This window comes from Panthera uncia, chromosome D2 (assembly GCF_023721935.1).
Source record: "Panthera uncia isolate 11264 chromosome D2, Puncia_PCG_1.0, whole genome shotgun sequence".
Taxonomy (NCBI): domain Eukaryota; kingdom Metazoa; phylum Chordata; class Mammalia; order Carnivora; family Felidae; genus Panthera; species Panthera uncia.
In genome coordinates, this window is record NC_064818.1 from 1,968,442 (window position 1) to 1,976,516 (window position 8,075).

Consider the following 8,075-nt stretch of genomic DNA (forward strand, 5'->3'; position numbering starts at 1 on the left):
CCCTGTAACTGGGTTTGGCTGTCCCAGCCACAGTGAGCTTACAGCCTTGATGGCACGGGGACCTTGCAGGAGACACTCGCATGTGCACCACTGGCGATCCCAAAAGGATGCCACATGCAGCCCCGGCCTTCTCACCACTGTAGTCGGGCCACAATCCTGAAGACCCAGGGCCCAGCAGGAGATGTGCCCGTCATTGCCCCAGGGATTCTGAAGGGCCCCACCCTCAGCTCCAGCCCCTCTCAGACACAGTCCAGGGCAGCCCCGCCCACCCAGGGACCCATCCAGTGGCCAAAGAGCAGCCCTCCAGGGACCCAGCAGACCTCACACACATCCACACACCCAAAGGCCTGCTGGCCGAGGCTCCCACTGCACCCTGACTGGGACTGTAGTCCCAGGGGCACCCCACTAAGCGAGGCAGTGGAGACGGTCTCATTCATCCCGGGACTAGAGAGCACCCGTGTCCCCCTGAGTGCCTGGTAAGAAGCCCGCTCACCGAAGCTCCCACTGAAGACCCGGCAACGACCTTGTAACTGCCTCCAGCCCAGCACAACCCAAGTTCTCGAAGTAATCCTGTCGGCCCACAGAGGAGGAGATGTTCAGAGTGGTGCAAATATACTCTCTGATGCCATAACGATGGATACATGTCATTATACGTCTGTCTGCACCCCGGGAATGGGTGACCCCAAGAGTGAGCTGTAATGTATACAGTGGGCTGTGTGTGACTGAGATGTGCCAGTCATAACAAATACACGTCTCTGCTAGGCAGAGTTGATAAAGGGGGAGACTGTATGTGTGGTCATGGTGGACACATGGGTATCTTGGTACCCTCTTCTAAATTTGGCTGTCAACATTACATTGCTCTAAATAAAGCCTTAATGATAACAATAATAATAATGATAATAATTTGAAAACCCTGTGGCAGTAAAATTCAACTTACTCCTGCCTCGATTTCTTATCTCCTATATTTCTCATCTCCATCTTTTATAAATTCACAAAAACTTGTTAATGTTTCATTAAGTTCTCCATGTATTTTAAGGAGATGGGAAGCAAATATGTAATTAACCCTTTCCAGTAGTCTCATTTTTCCCTGCATTGTTGCGTATCCATTGGTATCATCAATAATTACCACGTCGATATTTCCCCTAGTTCGAGTCTGCTGGGTACATCTTCCTGAAGCTTGTCTCTGTCTGAAGTGTCTTAATTTGTATTCATTGTTAAAGGATATTTTTTGAAAAATACAGAATTCTAGTGGACATTTTTAATCAGCACTTTAAATATATAATTCCATTATCTTCTGTCTTCTATATTTTCTGGTGAGAAGTCAGCTGTAATTTTATTGTTAATCCTGTGAGCACAATGTATCTTTTTTCAATTTTCTCTAGTCCCTTCTATTTTTTATTTCTATTTTTTTAATGTAAATCCAAGTTAGTTAACATATGGCGTAGTGAGGATTTCAGGAATAGAATTTAGTGATATATCTCTCATATATGACACCCAGCGCTCATCCCAACAAGAGCCCTGTTTAATCCCCATCAGCCATTTAGCCCATTCCCCCACCAGCTCCCCTCCGGCAGCCCTCAGTTTGTTCTCTGTATTTAAGAGTCTCTTGAGGTTTGTCTCCTTCTCTGTTTTTATATTATCTTTGTTTCCCTTCCCCAGTGTTCATCTGTTTTGTGTCTTAAATTCCACATATGAGTGAAGTCACATGATATTTGTCTTTCTCTGACTGGCTAATTTCACTTAGCATAATACCCTCCAGTTCCATCCACATAGTTGCAGATGGCAAGATTTCATTCTTTTTGATCTCTCCAGGTGCTTTTAATTGTTGTTGATGTCAGTCTTTTTGTGTGTTTGTTTTTGCTTTTCTTTGTTTAAAAACATTTTTTTGAGTATGGGGCCCCTGAGTGGCTCAGTCGGTTAAGCATGCAACTCTTGGTTCCGGCTCAGGTCATGATCCCACAGGTCATTAGTTCGAGCCCCGCATCAAACTCCGTGCTGATCATGTGGAGGCTGCTTGGGATTCTGTCTCTCCCTCTCTCTCTGCCCCTCCCTCGCTTGTGCTCTCTCTCTCTCTCTCTCTCTCTCAAAATAAATAAGTGAGCTTAAAAAATTTTTGAGTATAGTTGATGCACACCATTAGATGAGTTTCAGGGGTACGATGTAGTGATTGGACAAGTTTATACATGATGCTGTGTTCGCTGCGGGGATGGCTACTATCTGCCATCACACATCACTGTTGCAGTACCACTGGCTGCATTCCTTATGCTGTGGCCTTTATTCCTGTGACTTACCCATTCGACAACTGGAAGCCCGTGTCTCCCTCTCTTTCACCCATTTGTCCCACCCCTGACCCTCCTAACCTCGGACAACCATCAGTTTGTTCTCTGTATTAATAGGTCTCATTCTGCTTTCTGTGCATTTGTTTATTCATTTGTTTTGTGTTTAGATTCCACAGGTGAACGAAATCCTATGGTATTTGTCATTCTCATTCTTATTTCACCTAGCATAATGGCCTCCAGGTCCATCCACGTTATTGTAAATGGGATAGTCTCATCCTTTTTTCATGGCTGTGTCATAGTCGTGTGTGTGTGTGTGTGTGTGTGTGTGTGCCACATCGTTTTATCCATTCATCTGTCAGTGGACACTTGGGTTGCTTCTATAACTTGGCTATTATAAATAATGCAAAAATGCTACAATAAACATAGGGGTGCATATATTTTTGAATTTGTGTTTTCATCGTCTTGGGTAAATACCCAGTAGTGAATCACTGCAGCAAATGGTAGTTCTATTTTTGATTTTTTGAGGAACCTCTGTACTGTTTCCCACAGTGGCTACACCACTTTACATTCCCACCAACAGTGCACGAGGGTTCCTTTTATTGTTGCTTTCCTCTATCTTTGTCTGCGGTGTGACTGGTGAGGTATCTCAGTGTGGTTTTCTTTGCATTTATGCTAGTTGGAGATTGCTGGGTGTCATCAATCTTGGAAAACTCATATGCATTATCTTTTATAATATGTCTCCTCCATATTCTCTACCTTTAGTCCTTCAAAAATATAGACTTCTGTTTTTCATTTTGATGTTACCCCATATGTCTCAGACATAATTTTATTTTTTTATGGTTTGTTTATTATGGACCAGTCCTCAAGGTACCTTAATTTCTTTCTTTTTTTAAATTTTTTATTTTTTAGAGAGAGAGAGCGAGCATGAGTGGGGAAGAGGAGCAGAGAGAGAGAGAGAGAGAGAGAGAATCTTAAGCAGACTCCAAGCGAAGCTCAATGCCATCACCTGGGATCATGACCAGAGCTGAAATCAAGACTCAAATTCTCAACCAACGGAGATACCCAGGCACCCCTAAGGTACCCTAATTTCTGCAGCTAAGTCTAGTCCATACCTAAACTCATTGAATGGTATATTCATTTTTGATATTTTATCTTTTAGCTCTAGAATGTCCAGTTAATTTGTTTTAAAGTTTGCAACACTCTAGTAAATTCCTCAGATGTCCACACATTTTGTCTCCTTTTCTACTAATCCCTTCTACATATTTATAATAGCTATTGTAAGGCCTTGTGTAGAATCCAATAGCTGGGTATTTTGTGAATCTGCTTCTATTGGCTACTTTTTCCCCCCGATCATATATTTTCTCATTGTTTACAAATATGTTATATTTTGTAAATGTGTCCTGGGCATGTATAAGAAGACAGTAGAAAGCATACTAAATAATATTTGCAGACTCAATGGCATGGGGAATTACTCCTGTCAGGCCACTGGGATCCGGGTTGGGCTGAGTCCATCGATAGCACTGTTTAGTGGACTTAGGCTCTGTTGCATCTTTCACGCACCACCATTTTCAAATGTTTCAAGGGTAGATAATACTCTGTCTTTGGTAACGTTTTGTACCTGATCATCAGGGAGATGTCAGAGTGCGATCTCTACTTTTTAGTCCAGATTTTGGGTAGCTGGGAGGGAGTCGCTTTTTCTCCAGTGAAGCCTCCTTCTTTCTGTTCTCAGTAAAAAAAATTCTTTCCAATTTGATGACTTGGTCCCAGACCTTTGTGTCCTGCTTCTATAGCTGGTGAAGGTCCCTAGTCAGTATGCCACCATTGGCTCAATGAGAGCCTTGAGCTCTTAGTTGATATTTCTCTCCCTGTCCCATCCTAAACCCAACCTTTAGGATACCATTATACCGAGAACCTCAACACCCTTGCTGTGGTCTAAATGCTTGTATCCCTCCAAAATTCTTATATTAAAAATCCATTGCCCAAAGTGATTACATTCAGAGGTGGGGACTTTGGTATGAGATGAGGTCCTGAGGGCTGAGCCCTCAATGATGAGGCTACCATCACCGTAAAAGAGACCCCAGTGAGATCCCATCTCCTTCCTCCATCTGAGGTATAATGGAAAGTCTGTGACCTCCTTCATCCACGCCAGCACACTGATCTTCTACTTCTGGCCTCCACAACTGTAAGGAATGCATTTCTGTCATTTATAAGCCACTCAGTGTGTGGCATTTGTCATAGCGGCTCAAAAGGACAAAGACGACCCTCCATCTTGTGCGGATATCTTTCTCAGGCCTTTTGCTCTTCCCCCAGCCTTCATCACATCACTTTGCAGGGATAAGTGGCTTTTGAGAAGGAATTAGTAAGTGCATTCAAATCAGATGTTTGGCTTCTCTGGATTTTCATCCTCCAGGCTCACTCATGTCACATTAAAACCTTGCTACAACGGAAAGCATTTCTTCTCACCCAGCCCCTATTGTGTATTTGCCTTCCTAATCTTGTGCCATCCCATGTGGAACTCGCTTCTCTCAAGAAGTGCTCATCCTTTTTTGAAATTTAGTTTTTTTCACATCCATTGCATCATCACACTTCTGGTGAGGTCCCCAAAATTATGAATTTTCAGGCTGTCTAGCTTTCCCCCTTTGTTGGTGTGGTGCGGTGGTCTCTTGAGATTTTCTGTATCCTGACTGGAGTATAATTTATTTATTTTTAACCTTTTATTGTCCCTATATATAAGGTGCATTTCTTACAAGAAACTTAAGGAGTTCTTCCCCTTTTAAGATTTGTGATTGTTTTTCTTTTTAATGATTTATGCACTTTACATACTAACTTCACCACAGACTCCTTAATTTTGAATTCTTAGCTCCCCTTGATCTCTCCCTGACTTTGAAATTTTGTTTTCCTTGCTGGGTTTTGTGCTTAAATATGTATTGTTTTTAGAACAAGACAGTTTTATAACTAATTGACTAGATCAATGACTGAATAACCCATTTGATTTTATATAAAGAGATTTTTTTGTGTGTGAGGTGACCACAAAGGACGTGTAGAAATGACTTGTATCCCCCCCAAAAAAAATGACTTGTATCCTCTGTAAAATGTATGCACATTCATTAGCTTAGGAGAAGTGGAATCATTGTCAAAGCTCTCCTCCATCCTTTTCTTTTATCTCTCAAGAACTTATTTAGTCTTTACAGATAACCCTCTTCTCACCAGGGAGATGGTCACTGACAGAAACGTGTGGATGTTCACAGTGAGGGTTCTGATGAAGAAACACCTGGGTCCGTATAGTGCTTTCCTGTTGCCACTGTGGCAAATTACCACAAACTTAGTGGCTTAACACAGTTTTTAAAAAATCTTACATCCTGTAGACCGGAACAGTGACATGGGTCTCATTGGGCTGAAATGAAGTTTGGCGGGGTGCATTAATTTCTGGAGGATCTCAGGGAGACGCTGTTGCCTTGCCTTTTCCATCTTCTAGAGGCCACACCTCTCTCTGGTGTATGCCCTCATCCCCCACCTACACAGCCCACAGGGGAAGGTTGGGTTCTTCCCACAGAGTGTCACTCTGACTTCCTGTTCTGAATATACCTTTTCAGGATCACTCTGGTAGTCCGGGATGATCTCCCTATTTTAAGGTCAGCTGATTGCCAACCTTAATTCCACTGACAATTCCCGTTGCCATGCCATCTCCCATATACGTAGGTTCCAGATCTTAGGATGTAGGCATCTTTGCGGGGTGATTATTGTACCCGCTGCAGTCACATCCTGACGTCAGACTAGGACCAGCATCCTGGCTCCAGCTCTGAGAATTTGTCCCCAGGATTATACCTTTTAAAGCGTCAGTTTCCTTACTTTTAATGTGGGGATAACCACCTTAGCTTTGCTTATTTGTTGTCAGGAAGTAATGGGGTAATATAAGTGAAGTGTTTAGTGTAGAACTTAACATACAAGATAGTCAATGAATATTAGTCACACTGTTATTGATAATAAACACAACTAGAGGATGAAGATACAAGAAAAATATCCCTAACTTTCTGCAGTTGAGATGGGCAAGTTCAGGAAGCCTAAGAAGGCGGTCCTGGTCCTGGCCAGATGCCACTCCGGCTGCAGAAAACATCGTGATGAACATTGATAATGGCACCTCAGACCGTCCCTACAGCCATGCTCTGGTGGCTGGAATTAACCACTCTCCCTGCAAGGTGACAGCTGCCCTGGGCCAGAAGAAAATGGCCAAGAGGTCAAAGATCAAGTCTTTTGTGACAGTTTATAACTACAGTCACTTCATGCCCACAAGGTGCTCTGTGTATATCCCCTTGGACAGAACAGAGACTCTGTTCTTAAACACACGGCCTGAGGAGAGGCCAAGGTCAAGTTCAAGGACAGATGCGAGACCATCAAGGACAGATGGTTCCAGAAGCTGCGGTTTTAGACTCTTTTGTTTTGATCATTAAGAATACCAAAAAAAAAAAAAAAAAGGAAAAGGGAAGGGAATAGAAGAGAAAAAAAAAAAAAAACGAGAAAAGAAAACAAAAGAAGAGAAAAGAAAGAAAAATATCCTTAAGGATATATACATTTTTAGCTATCTCTCCTGAATTTTTATAATTTGCTAATTAGCTACAAATAGTTAGGGTAAAGGTATCTGGGGAATGCTTGAATGTAATTTTGAGGGGTATGTGATGAGCGTGTTTTTTGCAGTTTAGTCCCGTAGATACAATGGATAATGATAAAAACACTGGGGTATTTAGCAATATTTCTATTACCGCAGAGCTCAACAGCGTGGATGGGCCCATGGAATGCTAATCACTGTCCGGACAGACCCTGTGGACATTTCAAGGATGCCAACACCACGGTGGCATCTGTCACGGAAACAGATGCTATTTGCATCTGTTTCCTGTGACAGTCACTGAAGATGGCAGAGGAAAAAAAATTCACACAGGCCCGCTCAAACATTCAAAAACATATTTGGCTTGTCAATCCGCTTTTTAAAAATTATTGTAAGAGAGGAGATTTATAGGAAACACAAATTTTAAGCAACCAAGAAATATGTTTTTTTTCAGAATTTACCTGTGAATACATATAATGTGTCTACTGTGTAATCACTTGCTCTCAGTGAATTCTAAAAGACAGTATTTTTAAGCAAAAGGAGAAGGGAAAGGAAATGATAGTTCTTTCACTTTAAAACGTGCATTAGAGTTATTGACCAAATTTATCATTTATTGTGTATTTGCAAATCAGTTTCTGTAAGATATGTTTACATAGAATAATATTGTACCTTCCATTTTTAAAGTTCATTTTTTTCCTAATGGCCTTGGTAACTCAGCTCCAACCCCATAGGAAATTTTTTTGTTAATATTTTTAGTTTGTTTGTTTATTTATTTATTTATTTATTTAGAGAGAGGGCGCTCAAGTGGGGGGAGGGGCAGAGAGAGAAGGAGAGAGAGAATCCCAAGCAGGCTCTGCACCATCAACGCAGAGCCCGACACGGGGCCCGAACCCACGAACCGTGACATCACAACCTGAGCTGAGATCAAAAGTCAGATGCTTAACTGACTGAGCCACCCAGGCAGGCCCCCGGCCACCACTTTTTTTTTTTTTTTTTTAATTTTAGGAATTTTTAAGTCAAATCAAAGATAGTTTGCTTCTCAAGCATCTGAGAAAATCCTAAGTTTGATTTTCCCAAGGGTTCTCCCTAAGTGATTTTTATCAGTCCTGGGTACAAGCTAGCCTGCAATAGTAATTTTTTTTTTTTTAATTTCACCCAGTCCAGCTATTCTATATGTAAAAATAACCATAGGACAC

General features: G+C 41.8%; 1 long non-coding RNA gene and 1 pseudogene across 1 annotated transcript; both read left to right on the forward strand.

The window, feature by feature from the left end:
• The first annotated feature begins 3,046 nt into the window (after window positions 1–3,046).
• On the forward strand, window positions 3,047–7,777 carry LOC125932565 (uncharacterized). Its single transcript, XR_007460670.1, has 2 exons — window positions 3,047–3,356; window positions 7,042–7,777. It is a non-coding gene; the product is annotated as an uncharacterized LOC125932565 (long non-coding RNA).
• LOC125932564 (60S ribosomal protein L27-like) lies at window positions 6,015–6,731 on the forward strand (annotated as a pseudogene).
• Window positions 7,778–8,075: the final 298 nt, after the last annotated feature.